A 16449-nucleotide genomic window follows, 5' to 3' on the forward strand; every position below is an offset into this window, starting at 1 on the left:
AATCCACCCACCTTGGCCTCCCAAAGTGCTGGGATTACAGGTGTGAGCCAACACCCCTGGTCTGCAAGTGTTTTTCTAAGGCTGGAAGCCAGGAAGCAACACTGGACACAATCATGTCATCACTTTGGGAGACTATGCCAACTTTCTACTGAAACTTCCAGAAGATTCTTTTTTCTTTTTACAATCATTTGTGTCCTCTTAAACATCTCTGTACATGCCTATTCCTGGTTTGTGTTTTCTTCTAATTCTCAGTTCACTGAAAGAGTAAAGACAGTTGACATTGTCGGAGTCTGGGAAACAGTCTATTCCTCCCTGTATTTGGTTACCACCAATTTTCTCGGTTCTTCTCCCTCAATATTCAGTTTCTCTTACCCTTGGGGCAGTGTTTCTTATACAATATCAAACACTTCAAATATATAGAGACATTTGCAGTCAAAATTTCCATCAAAGGGAGAAAATAAAACCACCTTTTTTTTTTTAACTGAGTCAAACTCAACATTGTCACCCAGGCTAGAAAATATGCTGTCCCTGCAGTTCTTGTTAATTGCATTTTACTGCTGCTGCCTTCTGTTCTAAAGAAGAGAAGAGAACTATTCTGGAAACTATAATTGGATAGTATAATCAGTTATTATTTCCAAGGGAAGTCAAAGGTAGTCATTAGTTTTAGCAACTAGTGGTTCAATAAAAACTACCTGTGACAATGCAATAGGAAGCCATCTCTTTTAGTGAACAGAATTATTTCTTACTCAATATTTGTTATCTCTCTGAATATCATGTCAATGGAAATAAAAACATATTTCTGAAATAAATGGTGGCTTTATGAAGATTTTTTTTCTTGATATATGTATAATTCTCACCGTGCTTGGTTGACTTAATAAGCCATGCAGAGGCAAAATGATATGTGTGGTTGGTATACAATCAGAACGTAAAAAACATACCTGGGGCTTGCACCATTTAAAGGCTTGTTCCAAAAATATCAGCCACTCCGAGAGAATACAGGTACTTCAAACTGCCTTTTCTTCTGTGAGTACCACCGACATTCATGATTATCTCAGCTTAGGTGTCAGGAAACAGCCAATAATTATTTTGCATTTCAGAAGGAAAACCAGCATAGAATTATCAGAGGTATGGTAGGATTGTGGTTTTCTGCCTTTTTTAAGTGAGTTGAACGTGAAATAACAAAAAAGCACAAACTGTAAACATTTAGAAGGAAATCTTACCAATTTCTGGAAGAGAAATGTAATAAAAGTTTTAAAGCGTTATTTGTTTGGAAGCCATAATGATCTTGAAAACGCAGCTTGATCCAGCAAAGCAGTCACTTGGTGGATCCTCACGGAGAGCTCACATCTGTCCGTACCAGCTCAGAATCCACTGGCTCATTTCACTGATTTTGGATCTATCTAAAAAAGATTACAGAGTAAACAATTCTTCAGACCACAGGATCTTATGGTAGGTATTTTCTGTTTTGGTTCTGTCTGTAAAAGGTGACTTTATAGAAACAAAACAAAAACAAAAAGCCCATCTCTCTTCTTTTTTGCTATTCCTTGTTCCTGAACAACATCCACTTCCTTTTCTGCTCTTGACTACCTTTGCAATTTCTGGCATATATGTGCTATGCTGAATGCCAGGTTTAGGTCAACAGATGTCGTCATGAAAAACAGGAACTAGAAAATTAGAAAATCTCAGTGCTTTGCAGTGCTTATTAGTGTAAAACTGCTGCAATGTGCTTTATATTTTTAGCACAAGGCTCTTGAGGGCAAGTCTCCTCATTGGCTTGTGGACTTATTCTGACTACAAAATGGATCATTCTGTATAGACCTGTATAATTGATCAAGAGATGTGTTTGTGGGACTTAAAAAAAGGTAAAACTCTGATATATGATTCCTGGTGTACTGTCCAACAACAACAACAACAACAAAGAATTTAGGGGATGGTGGGAATCAAGATTCATCTGGTGTGTAGTTTAAACTCCCTCTCAATGCAGAAATCCTCCCAGCAACATCACATAATCCTTGAGTTTTAGAGTTGACAAGGACCTTAGAGAGATAACCGGGCAACTCCTAGAACTCACAATCTCACATAGAAATTCTCAGTAGAACACCCAAGCTGGATGGCTGCTGAGCAACAGCGTAGTAAACTTTCCAGCATGGAAACCTGTGCAAGACGGGTTACATTTTAAGAAATCTCAATATTTAGTAACAAGTGCATTTTAGAGAATTGTTCTGAATTGAATTGAATTATATTGAATTGTATTTCAATGGAAACAAAAACATATTTCTGAAACAAATGGTGGTTTTATCAAGATTTTTGTCTTGAAATACGTATAATTCTTACTTTGCTTGGTTGACATATTGAGGCATATGGTATGTGTGGTTGAGGTAGAACCAGAACTTAAATGACAACACACCTGAGGCTTGCACCGTCTAAAGGCTTATTCCAAAAACAAGTGAATTGTTCTGCTTAGAGAGCTGATTTCTAGCCTCTTGATGAATCCATGCATGGGTTCCGCCTCTGACTTCTGGAACCTCACAGAAAAAGCCATGCATTCCTTTAGTATGCCTGGATTTCAGACAGCTGAGGTCTCCCATGGAGTTTTCTCCATTTCCAAATCATCCGAGTTCTTTTATTCCCCGCTCCTGGATAAGGATTCTTCTTACCATCCCTCTTCACCATCACGCTGACCGTCTTCCTGGGTGAGTCATGGCCTGACTGTTCTCTTCCTAAAATGACGTGTTGGTGTGACTACTCTTTGGGGTGACCTGATTTATAAAATGCGTCCTTTCTATGGCACCCTTTTGTTACATTAAATTAACAACATCCTTCTTATATGGCAGTTAGCAGTCTGTCTAAGAATATTTTCAACAAGGAAACGCTTTGTGAATTAATCTGTGCCTCTTAGTTTACAGTCACCCATTCTGCTGTTTAATTCTCAATTCCATTCGAGCCACTTCATGTAGGTTATTTGACTTCTTAAAGAGAGAGGCCAGTTTCTGAAGTGGTGCTCTGAAAGGTCCGCTGTCTCAGAGAATCAAATCTCACAGTAAGGAAAAAAAGAAGAGACTGGATAAAAGGAAACGATTTTATGGACAGAAACATACTCTTTTTAATTTAATTTTATTTATTTTAATTTTATTTGACTTTATATTCTGGGGTACATGTGCAGAACGTGCAGGTTTGTTACATAAGTATACATGTGCCATGGTGGTTTGCGGCACCCATCAACCCATCATCTAGGTTTTAAGCCTCGCATGCATTAGGTATTTTTCCTACTGTTTTTCCTCTCCTTGACCCTCACCCCCTGACAGGCCCCAGTATGTGATGTTCTCCTCCCTGTGTCCATGTGTTCTCATTGTTCAAGAAATAAACTCATTTTAAAAGTCTATTGCAAGGAGCTTGAGGCAAAAAGTACTAAAACACCACAGATATTAGTTAAGCCAGTGGTAGTACTTAAAGACACTGAAGCGGTAGAAATTTGAGATGTTGTTCCAGATAACACAAGTACCTCCCACTGATTAACATTTTGTCCTACCGTTCTGTTTTAAAATTCTTTTATGACAATATTAGACAAACAGTGGAAGCTGGAGAATTGTTTTTTAAAAAAGTCCCCTAAAGAAAATATAACTAAATGTTGATAATGATTGTTATAAATAACATTTTTCTAATTGTTATAGTTTTACTTTTTTAAACTTCTTTGAGCATGTGTTATTTTTGTAATGGAAAAAATGGGCACTGTGGTGGCCTTTTTGTTCACTTCTCTTAGCCTGGTATATGTGGAGAAGAATGAATTAGCTTATGCAATGTGTAGAAAAACTTTGAGTGCTAACAAATAAAACTTTCAGAGAAAACAAGTTTTGAAAATGATTTAACTCTGAGGTTTTAAAAACACTTTAAACATTCCCTTTGCAAAAAAAAATTCATTGAAAATAAGCCAATGGTCTCAGGAACTGTTCAGTTTAAACATTTATAGAAAAAAAAATGGATCCTATTTTAAAATCATTCCTTCATAAATACATGTTTGAAATATTTTGGAATCCAGCAAATACATTCGAACGCATGTTTGATTAGTTGGCTTGGGAAAGGAAGAAATTGGGCCTGTAAAAGAAACTTTGCTTTAGAAATCCATGAAGTTGTCCTTCCCTACATCAAATTTCTAAAAGCAAGATGCCTACCATGAAATATGCATGGTTTTCAATTTGAGGCTGAAGTTATATAGAACAGTCCTGCAAGGAGGCCACCCTGACTTCAAGGTCAGCGAAATTAACATCCAGCTTGTACAGTCAAAATTGGTCATCAGTGATCATCATGCGCCCCCTTCTGGCTCCATTACCACACTCTCATCTGTTCCTGTTGTGTTGAAATGAAGGGAAACAGGCTTCTGGAGCTGGGAAAATCTTTCTTAGTTTTTTATCCGCCCACATTTTCATTTGCTCCTATTGCATGGAAATGAAGGGAAAACAGGCTTCCGGACCTGGGAAAATCTTCCTTAGTTTCTTTATCTGCACAATGAGGAGTTCAGATCAAATCTTTCCCAACACCCCTGCCATACACAAAATTCTGAGCTTATTATGTTGCAACACAGAATTTTGGAATTGCTCATAGACACAAATGCCTAAGAAGCTTTCAGCAAAACTCTGGAACAGAAAAAGCATTTGAAATTATGTGATTTTTATCTTTGGCATTTTGAATGTGCATAATCATAATAATAATTAATCATAATTGTTCTATTTCTTCAACTCTGTTCTGCACAGATAGGGGATCACGCTCTTTCAGATTTCAGAGGCAACTTTACAATTATCCTCCCTTTCATCCTTACATTTCTTTATCTTTTATTGTTCCACATTTTATAGTCTTTATCCTATTTCTTTTCCTTTTCATTCTTTGTTTTCTTGTTTTCTTTCTTTGCTTGACTTTTTTTCTCCTCTTTTCTTCATTCCTAACTTAGGTTTACGAAATTAGCTGTCCCTTGGGTATAGTAAACACCATCAAAGTACTGGCCTTCTGGAGTTAAAAGAAAATATATTATTTTTCACAGCCTGAAATTATAACCACTTAAATGTTTAGCAAATTGGTACCATCTCCTGGCCACTTAATTAAAGTGCCACCATGCTTTCTTTCCTTGCCAGTCATCAGAGTGTTCGTTTTGCTGTATTTACCCTAAAAACTCCTCCCATAAATAGATCTGACATTTTGTGAGCATCTCATTCTGCTTAAGGCCTGATATTTACACTATGAAAGTGTGGCTTGGAGAAAAGCTTTCTGGATTTTCCCCTTGCTTTATTTATATAATCAAATCAAGACACCATAAGGAAAAGTCACATGGCTAGTCCTGAATTTGGGAAGCATATGACCCTTCTCTGTTCCCTCTGCGTCCACACATCTAGAGAACTATTGGGCCATTAGGATGGGTTTACACTTCTGGAATATCCACCTGTTTAGAGAGTCAGAAATGTGGGCATAGCTGAGGGGAAGGGAGGTTCTAAATGCCTTCTAGGTGATGGGGAAAACAGCTTGAGCAAAAACAAAAGCAACTGAGCTCTCTGGAAAGTACAATAGCTAATTCTGTCAGTCTCATGGGTCCTGTCATCAAAACGAAACAAAAAAAAAAAAATAGAAAAATTATTGGGAAATGACAAATTTGAAATCTTATTATCTTAACTCCACAGAAAATATAGAATAGTGGTATATAGGTTAATCTCATCAAAAAGATAGCAAGATTTCTTGAAATTCAGAGAAAAGCTCATAGTCTTCCAGAATAGTCTGGAATTCACATCACATATACCTCTTCTACACAAGCTTCATTACTGAAAATAATTGCTAAGCTAGACATTCTTAGCATTATTTCTCAGAAATACACTTAATAGAAGAAGTGATAGATGAATAACTCTGTGTGTGTGTGTGTGTGTGAGAGAGAGAGAGAGAGAGAGAGAGAGAAATAGTGAAAGTTTAATGACAAATACATTCATCTCGATCTTTCTTTTAAAGAACACATTTTTACCTTTAACCTGCCAAGAAAATGTTCTAACTCCTAGGGGCTCAGTGGTTACTTTTGTTTACAAATATCGAATTCGACATGTGCTTCTTATGATCTATATCTAAAGTCTAGTGCCAGACCCCCCATTGTGAAACTCGCCATTGCTTCAAAGAGCTGAGGTTTCTGGTAGAAAAGACATACACTGTTTTCTGGAGAAGTAGTCACTTACATTTTATCCATGAACACAAAGCATTTTTTCATAGTTGATATTGTAGATATTACATAACTTCAATGGGTCCTGAAACTACTGGAAAATCTTCAAGTCATATTGACCGCTTGGGTGATTTTGGGCTCCTTGGCTTACAAATCTCTGGAACTGTTTTAACAGAGGACACTCGTGGCTTGTTTTGTGCTAAAGCATCCCAACAGCGATTTAGTTGTTATTCAGCTACCAAAGCTTTACTTTATGGCTTCGAAAAACCTGGCTTTTCCTGTCCCATTATCTACTGAGATAAAACGCTATTGGAAGGTTATGAGAGATGACAGAATGGCTTCTTTTTCCATCTTTTCCAGCCTCCCCATACGTTGGTCAACACATGCCTTTTCTCTGCACTGAATGTTTTTAGAATGCTTTGCTGGCCTGCAGGCATTTTCTGCTTATGAATTTCGCATCATTTCTTAACCATCTCTGCATCTGCTTTCAGTCTCCGAAGGGGGCTAGAACTCCGGGTCCTCAGTTTACAGCTTCATTGCAGTAAAGAGGATGAGAGTGGGAGGGGGAGAGTGCCTCGGGGGGGATTCTAATGCTCACGTCCAATCTTGAATTGAGAGCAGTTGCCTGGGAAACAAAACCTCAAAAAATCTCATTTTCACATGCATCTTCAAATCTTCAAATGGCAGGACGTGATTCTCTGTTCAAAGGAAGTCCTCGAAGTCTAAGCGTCCAGCAAGTCTACATTTACTGTCTGCCCAACTCATCTCAGGATTCTATGGATATTTTCTATCACACTGGTAATCAAATAGAAGAACATACATGTGTTAAAAACAGACACAAATGAGAAAGGTTAAACTGTTTTTCTCTGGTTGAGTTGAGAGGCACCAGGGAATAGCAGAAAGGATTCTGCAATGCAGTCAAAAGACTCATTTTGCAAACATACCTCTAATTGGTAACTTAAATGTAAATTTGCAGCGAGATCTTGGGCTGTGTGTCATAAATAAAACTCCTAGGCCCTGTTTCTTCATTGGTAAAGAGAAGTTTGGTATGGTCTCAAGATACTCCACCCCCCACCCCACATTCTAGATCTAATAATTACCTGATTCTTTGGGAGTACCTAGAGGCTGTTGGCATCTTTCTACAAACATTTATTGGATAGTCATGATGTCGCCAGTGTAGGGGAGCTTCTTTCTATCATCTTAATTTCTGTAACTGGAGTTTGCAAATCAAACTGATAAAATACAGATTAACGGGAAAAATATTTTATTTCAAATGCATGTGGCAGCTTTGCAGAAAAGAAGTGAAATCCCAAAGAAATGGTTAAGTTTGAGAGCTTATATACTATTTTAGCAAAAGGTGACACATTGTGAAGAAGTGACAAAAGAAAAGGTGTTTCTAGGTGTGATAAATTGTGGGAAAAAAATAATATATATTATCTGCAATATATATTACGTAATATATAAATAACTATATAATATATAATAATATAGTAATAATATATAATAATAATATATATTATATACTATATACTATATATACTCTATATATTATATAGAGTATATATAGAATATATATTATATATAGACAAGGGCTATTTAGTAAGAGTTTTTTTAATGCAAACTCAAGTCTCCAGTGATAAGCGTTATGTTCCATAATTAAGAGTCATTCTCCTCTTCCTGGTACAGGAGAGGGAGACACCTTTACAAATAAAATGTATTCCCTGTTTTCAGGCAGAAAGAGGAAGGCCAGAGAACTCTTCCTGTATCTGCTGTTTCTCCAGTACCTTCAGCTCAAATAATTTTTATGTCAAAGTGGCAGATTTAAGGGTGGCATATTCTGATCCTTTTTATTAGCATAGTTCTGTGTTTTTTCCTTTTCCTGGCCCTTTTGTATTTAGGCTAACTTATTGGTTCATTATTTGATTCATCACGGGTAATAACTACAAAAGATATTTTGGGGGTAAAATGTTAAAGAAAGGTATAATTTTTCAGAGATTATGCAAGTTCAGGTGCATTTATTAGGATACTTTTTCCATCAGAAATACATTCAATAGCAATGTTGATTATGCCAGAGATAATTGTCCTAATGAGTGTGTGTGTCTGCCACCCAAAACCAATGTTTGGAATGGAAATTATGCTTTCCTTCTAAAGAGCAGTATTATGTATTTTATTCTTCAAAAAACGTAGTCTAGTAACAAGAAAGCCTCATTCTCAGTCTATGGGAGGGAAGGGCAACAAACTGGCTGGTTCCATTGTTACTATGCAACAATTTATTCTGAGCTATATAAACAAAAGGCATTCTTCTCAGAGATGGCCTTATTCACCAGTTGATTATTCAATGGGTCAGAATTTGCATTTTGGTGAGTAGTATCGTTTTTTTCTCTTCATGTTGCCAGAGTTGTAGTCACATTACAAGAGAACTGTAATATAACAGCACAGACATGTAGTTTCTTCAAGAGTAGGTAATTTTATTTCAAATGAATTCTGCTTCCTCTGCCTGGCATTTCTTTACCTCTTATCTCCAAATGTCCAAATTCAACCAATCACTTAAGACCTATTTCAAATGCTTCCTGCCCATCACCTCCTTTGAAGCTTCTCTTCCCTCTTTAAACTGCCATAGGAACAATTTTTTCTATATCCCTCTTACAGAACATATCACTTTCTACCATGCATGCTGTTACTTAGTTGTGTGACTTATGCCGTCTACCAAAGTGAAAGCTTCTGAAGTTACCATCACAGAGACCAGTACAGGGTTTCGCCCAACATGGTCTCAGTAAATATCTCAAGAATAAATAAAAAGTGGGAAGATGACACAGTGAGTTGACAATCCTTGGATAGCTTAGGCACCCTGTTTACTATATTTGAAAACTTTTTCCTCACTTATTTTCAATTGGCAGATGCTCACGGGACATGATTTACTGTTAACAACAACTCAAGTAAAATTTAAAATGCAGCACGGTAAATATTAGGTAACACAACAGATGGTAAAACCAAATACATAATTTAGTCCAATATGAAATATAAATCGTTTAGAGGCCATACTCCCGTTTTGGATTATGTGTTTGACTGATCTCTCTATTAGCATGGGGGATAGAAGTCAACTCTTTGTTTATAATATACAGGTGTGTTGTGGGTGGGGCACTGCTATGGAATGAATTGTGTCCTCTCCAAAATTTCATATGTTGAAGCCCCAATTCATAATATGACTGTATTTGGAGATACAGTCTTCAGAAGGTACCTAAGTTTAAATTAAGTCAGAAGGATAGGGCCTTAACTTGGTAGCATTGTGTCCTTATAAACAGAGCTCTTCCATGCAGGGACACAGTGAGAACACAGACATCTGTAAGCCAGGAATGGAGCCTTCACCAGAGACCAAATCAGCTGGCACCTTGTTCTTGGACTTCCCAGCCTCCAGAACTGTGAGAAAATATATTCTGTTGTGTAAGCTGCCCAATCTGTTGTGTTTTGTTGTGGCAGCCAGAGCTGACTACGACAAGACTTAAACAGATGAAACCTTTTCACTGGGAGCCAGGTGCAATGGTGTGCACCTGTAATCCCAGTGACTTAGAAGGCTGAGGCAGGAGAATTGCTTGAGGACTGGAGTTTGAGGCTGCAGTAGTGAGCAATGATCATGCTACTGCACTCTAGCTTGTGTGACAGAGTGAGACTCTGTTTTTTAAAAAAACAAAACAACAGCAGAAAACTTTTCAGGTGACTGCTTGCATTCGCTTGATAAAATGTTTTTGACTATGAACACCAATAGTATAATCAGGGATTACTTCAAATGGAGCCTTTGTAGAGGGAGCTCCAGGAGAAAGAAGTCTATGGAAGGGCAGCTGGTTATCTGGGCATTTTCACAAATAAACTCTTGAGTTTCCAAAAATAACCACAGGGACCATTGTTGACATTCAGGGAAGTAAAGTCTTTTTATGGATGTGAACAGAAAGGATCAATTTCATTATCATCTTACAGTTGCCAAGAGAAATAAGTCATTCAGATGTCATGGTATGTTATAGAGGACATATTGACAAATGTAAACTCTTGGATCATGGAATTGTAAAATGAAATCTGGCTGGGCACGGTGGCTCACGCTTGTAATCCTAGCACTTTGGGAGGCTGAGGCTGGCGGATTGCCTGAGGTCAGGAGTTTGAGACCAGCCTGGGCAACATGGTAAAATCCCATCTCTACTAAAAAAGAAATCTGTTAAAATAATAAATACTGCTAAGCACATTAATAGGGAAAAATGTGGAGAATCAAAGTATTCCATAGAAAGATGTTTACTCTGTATTTAAATAGAGTGACAATTCACTTTGTATGACACCCAAAGTTTTATTGCTTTTGTCAGTCAAAGAGAGTAACCAAAATGTTGACCTTTATGAGTTCCCTACATATTAGGAAAACTTTTCTTGTAATAAAGATTCTGGCCCTGAGAAGTCGAAATTGCAGAAAATCTGCAAACATGCTGGTCCTGATGTTGGAGACTTCAGTAATTAAAGGGAGGATGCTCTTAAGCCCAGCACCCTTTCTTCTGCAGAACAGATGGGTCAACACAATACTGTCTTCTTACCAGTACGAAATGATCAAGCTGCCAATTCTACCTGTGGACAGGCTTCAGATTTCCAATATGTTAATATTCTTTTATTAACAATAATAAATACTACTCTTCCTGATCTACTTTTTAAGATTTTTTTTTTTTTAATTTTCAATTTTTATTTATTTATTTTTTTTGAGACAGAGTCTCACTCCATCGTCCAGGCTGGAGTGCAGAGGCGTGATCCCAGCTCACTGCAACTTCTGACTCCTGGGCTCAAGCAATTCTCCCACCTCAGCCTCCCCAGTAGCTGGGACTACAGGCATCTGTCATCATACTTGGCTAATTTTCATTTCTAGTAGAGGCGGGATTTCGCCGTGTTGGCCATGTTGGTCTTGAACTCCTGACCTCAAATTATCCACCTGCCTCAGCCTCCCAGAGTGCTGGGATTACATGCATGAGCCACCCCACCTGGCCTAAGATTTTTATTAAATGACGGAATCAATTTTTTTTAAGAGGTGAGATCTCTCTCCCTATGTTGTGCATGCAAGACTCGAGCTCCCAGGCTTAAGTGATCTTCCCACCTCAGCCTCCTGAGTAGCTGGGACTATGAGCATGCACCATCATGCCTGGCTAATGTGTTACTATGTTTAGTTGTTAACATGTACAATAAGATTTTCTTTATGGTGGGTTCCAAAACTCCACAAGCAAGTCCTGTTTCCTCAAGGGTTGATCTTCTAGTTCCAGATCATTTTCCTATTTTCAAAGAAAGGCCTATGTCATGTGTAGATTTTAGCCCATGATCTTCAAAGTGTCCAAGGCTAGAACTAAGAGGCTCTAGGAGATTCAGTCCTCATTTGGAAATGTGAGTGAGACAGATAAAACCAAAGTAAAATTGTCACATCTGGTCTTGAGACATACTCCTTCTCTTTTTTTGCAAAGCCTAAAAAATGTGAACTTCTTTTTAAAAGAATTGCATGAAGATGTTTATGTAAACAACTTTATTTCTTTAGAAACAATTCTTTTTGCTTGCTGTCTCTTGGGCTTGAGATGTAGCCTTTCACTCAGGCAATAGATTTTATGCCCTGAGGAAAGTGGCTTGGATGTTGTTGTGTATTCAATAGAATAAATTCAAACCATTGATGCTAAACATTACACTATTGTTACTGGATTCAATGGCAACTTCTGACTCAAGTCATCAGCAACAATAATTTTTTGTTTAAACTAAAATTTAAAAGTTTTAAATTTTTTAAAATAATGTTTTTACTATTTCAAAGTATCATTAAAGACTTTTCACTATCTTTCCTTCATTGTAGTTTTCTTTAAAAAAAGTTACGTGACAATATTATTCAGGCGTCTACTTTTTTTTTTAAAGCAATCTGTAATCTGTATTTTCATATGAATTGTCTAATTTCAATTTTAGTGAAGTTCTAAGAAGTAGATATGGAAGATATTTTTAGCCCTATTTTATTGATGAGTATACTTGAGCTTTAGTTAATTTCCCCCAGTTAAACTGCTACTTATGGCTGAAGCCAGGACTTTAGCCTAAATGCTCTGTCTTTAAATTTTGTTACTTCTACACAATTTGGTAGGTTGCTACAATACAGTGGTTAAGGATGTGGGGATGAACTACCTGGTTGTGGATCTTAATGCTACCTACCACTAGCAATATGGTCTAAGAGGTTGTTGTGTTGAATATTTCTGAGCCTCAACCTTCTCATGAGTAAAATGTCATCAGCTATTATACCTGTCGTAAAGCTGGTTCACTGTGCACTATTACAACACTGCAGCATTCGGCATCTGGGGCTACAGTTTCTACCACTTGCACAAGATGGGTGAGAGTGAGCCCCCACCCAACAAGTTAAGCAAAGTGGCTTTGTGACTCATGGATAGGCAGCAAGGGACAGGAGAAAGCTAGGGGTCACGGCGAGCCAGTCCCCCAAGGCTCAGGAAAGTTGTCAGGGCAGATGCAGTCTCACATTGCATTGCAGCCGATGGACCCCAAAAGCTCTCCACTCTGGGTTTTATACTCCAGGGGAAACTTGACTTCCTGGGTGAAAGCATTGTAGGAGCAACGGAAACAGAACCAAGCTGCTTCGGCCAGTGTCTCCTCATCTCAGGATGCTGCATCCCCAGCACATTCTAAAGTTATTCTGAGAACCACGAGTGACAAAGGGGGAAGAGCTGGATCACCAAAGGGCTATCCAGGGACCTGCTCTGCGTCTTTCTCTTGAGAAAATTGTGAGGATCAAGTAACTGACTATGTTACTTGATCATATTTGAGGTGAACTCAGTGGGGTACAACCATAAACCCAACCCTTTTCTTCCTCCCCCTGTACCTTCCAATCCAAGTTTGGGTCAGTTCTTGTTCTGTCCCAGCAGGCAGGTCTTACAGCTTTCTGGTCCATTTTACTCACAAGAACCTTCTAGTTTCAGTAATTAAAACACCCAGTGCATTGTAATAATGCGTAGTTAGAGCTCTTGTTCCCTTCAGAGCTTCTCCCTCTGTTAGTATCACTTAGATCTGGAAGTCTGAGCTGGAGTTGGGGAGTGGTGTCTGCTGAGTCCTTAGCCCCTCCCTGCCCCACTCCTACTCTCATTCTTGGTCCCTTCAGGGCAGGTAGGGGACAGGGGATGAGGAGAGTAAGTGGCTAGAATTGTCTTAATCTAGCAGTAACACTCTGGCTCTGCAGATGTCCATGCAGATGCTGTCCCGTGGGGCTCTTTGGAGGGTTGTGAGATGCCCAATAAGCTGGGTCCACCCCACAGCGGCTCCTGCACATGCCAGGGAGCCTCTTCAACGCTCCCGTCTTTCCTTAGTCCTCTGACGATCCATCCTTTTGTGCCTCCCTTTTTTCCCAGGCAGTCTTCCTGGACAACGTTCAGTGCAAAGAGACCCACTGGCTCATGGCCACTCATGCTTCATGTCACTCACGTGTGGCTGGCCAGGAGCAGGTCTCTCCAATGCAGTTCTGCATCTTTTTGTACTTTGCAGTCTTGGACCTCGGCACAGGATGTCACCCTTACATCTCCCAGGCTTGCATCACAGAGCCATTGCCTGTGTCTCCCAAGCTCCAGGGGATACAAATAAACGTGTCCCCTTGAAACCCCTCTCAGGTGTTTAAGGTGGTCAAGAGACAGCCCCTGAGCAATGGCCTCAGCTTGCCAGCAGTGCTATACAAGGTCTGTGCCCCCGACTCTTTCTCCAGCCTCTATCTGGTTTCTTACACACTCTCGGAGACAGCAGATCAGCAAACCATTACAAAACTTGCTCTCAGACACCACCTTCCAAGTCCTGAACAGATGGTCTGGATTTTGAAATGGGGGATACTTGGTACTTCCCCACCACCAAACATCCTTTTTCACATACTCTGTGTCATGTCTAAAGCACTTATAAACTGTGTCTGGAACATAAGTGCTCAGTTAATATTTGCTATGATTATTTCCCAAGGTCTTTTGGTATCTCTTTGGACACTTTGTCTAAATTTTATTCTGCCTCAGTTTGTCAGGATTCTGGACAAATTGTCCACAGGGAGGACTCAGGCCTCGTCTCAGATTGGGCGAGAACAAATCACACCCGTGCCGTCAGCCAAGCTCCTTGCCTACCCTGAGTCCATAGCTGCCCTTTCCAGAGGAGACCTGAGGGTGCACCCACGTAAAGGGGCAATTTAAACGCACAAAATAAATACGATTATAGCTGTGAAAAGGTACTTAGGAAGGGCATAAAAAGGATGCTTACCCCTGGCTGAATGCCAAGTATAAAACAGAAACAAGAGTCCTGAAGGACAAGTTTTCAGGAGCCACAAGAAGGAGGTCCCTCAAGAAGCTGCGGGAATCCCAGGCAGTGGGAAGAGTCTTACAGGGTCGGGGTAAGAGCTAGTGGGGAACTTTCATCAGCCTGGAGCAGGTCCATAAAGCTGAAATAAAAAGTGAGAAAAGAAATACCTTACTACAGGTGAGGCTTGCACCTGAGGCTGCATGTCTGTGGGCTGATCATATAAAAGATTTATTTCTTCATGTTGTACCTTTGAAGATGATCAGAATATGTTTGCTAACCATCATGAGCTTCTTGGATGAAAAATGCAAGATGAACCTTGGGTGAGTATCCATACACACAGTAATCAGCCAGCAGGTAGGATTCGGTCTCTGTGCTGAATCATTTCCGTATTACATTGAAACAAGTAATACAGTTCTCTTGGCAGCATTTCTGTTTTTAAAGTAAGTTGGGATGAAAGCTGGCGCCTAGGCTATTTATCCTCATCTGAAATGTGTGCAAAACAACACTGAGAAAATACTTTTTGGTATAGACTGGGATGAGTCCTTAATAAAGCATTTATTTGCACCTGATTTCTCCTTGTTTTTACCGAGTTCATTTAATGTGATAGATCATCTATGGCTCAGTATAATGCCATGGGAATCTAATGAAGATGCATAGTGCTGCGTGCATTTTCTGTACCGATTCAGCCACTGTGGTTGGGATAATCATTGAGTTTGTCTTAGTTGGCTGAGACTGGCAGAACAAGACACACAGACCAGGCAGCTCCAACAGCAACATTGATTTCTTGCCATTCTGGAGGCTGGAAGTCCAAGATCAAGGTGCCAGAGCTGGTTTGTCCTGAGGGTTCTTTCCGTGGCTTGCAGAAGGCCGTCTTCTCGCTCTGGCCTCCCACAGCCTTCCTCTGTGTACGCACATTCCGGGCATCTCTTGCCCTCCTGATAAGGACACCTGTCCTATTGGATTAGGGCCTACCCTTAGGCTCTCATTTAATCTTAATTACCTTGTGGAAAGCCCTGTCTTCAAATACATTCGGATTTAGGGCTTCAACATGTGAATCTCTGGGGGACACCATTCTTTGTAGGGCTGTTCACAAACGTTCTTTTTCTTCTCCTGGGCATTTGGCAAGATTGTACCATCCCTGCTCCTTTTGGACTTGGTTGTGGATGACTTACTTTGTTCAATGAAATGTGTGATGAAGAGACATGAAACTGACTAGGAAGAAACTTTAAAATCCAGGGCACGAATCCCATTGATATGACTTGGCTCTGTGTCCTCACCCAAAGCTCATCTCAAACTGTAATTCCCAGGTGTGGAGGGAGGGAGGTGATTGGATTGTGGGACCACTTTTCCCCCCATGCTGTTCTTGTAATAGTGAGTGACTTCTCACAAGATCTGATGGCTTTATAAGGGGCTCTTCCACCTTCATTTCTTCCTCTCTCTCACCTGCTGCCGTGTGAGAGATGCCGGCATCCCCTTCTGTCACGACTGTAAGTTTCCTGAGGCCTTCCAAGCCATGTGGAACTGTGAGTCAATTAAACCTCTTTCCTTTATAAATTACCCAGTCTTGGTATTTCTTTATAGCAGTGTGAGAACGGACTAATACACCCACATTCGCTTCCCCTGAAAACAGTAGTTCTAAGCCGGGTGCGGTGGCTCATGCCTGTAATCCCAGCACTTTGGGAGGCCGAGGTGAGTGGATCACCTGAAGTCAGGAGTTCAAGACCAGCCTGGCCAATATGGTGAAATACTGTCTCTACTAAAAATACAAAAATTAGCCAGGCATGCTGGTGCATGCCTGTAATCCCAGCTACTCTGGAGGCTGAGGCAGGAGAATCACTTGAACCTTGGAGGCAGAGCTTGCAGTGAGCCAAGATCGCGCCACTGCACTCTGCCTGGGGTGGTCTACAGAGTGAGATTCTGTCTCAAAAAAAGAGAAAAAACCCAGCAATTCTTCG

The 16449-nt window shown here is 39.8% G+C and overlaps 1 long non-coding RNA gene across 1 annotated transcript in view; it reads left to right on the forward strand.

Moving 5' to 3' along the window:
* The first annotated feature begins 8495 nt into the window (after nucleotides 1-8495).
* The window catches only part of LOC108529888 (uncharacterized), a 73727-nt gene continuing 65773 nt past the window's right edge, over nucleotides 8496-16449 (forward strand). Inside the window, exons 1-2 of the long non-coding RNA XR_001885703.1 lie at nucleotides 8496-8544; nucleotides 9502-9603. This is a non-coding gene — a long non-coding RNA (uncharacterized LOC108529888). The remainder of the gene's footprint in view (nucleotides 8545-9501; nucleotides 9604-16449) is intronic.

The sequence above is a fragment of the Rhinopithecus bieti genome, unplaced genomic scaffold (genome assembly GCF_001698545.2).
Source record: "Rhinopithecus bieti isolate Rb0 unplaced genomic scaffold, ASM169854v2 scaffold_6933, whole genome shotgun sequence".
NCBI lineage: Eukaryota > Metazoa > Chordata > Mammalia > Primates > Cercopithecidae > Rhinopithecus > Rhinopithecus bieti.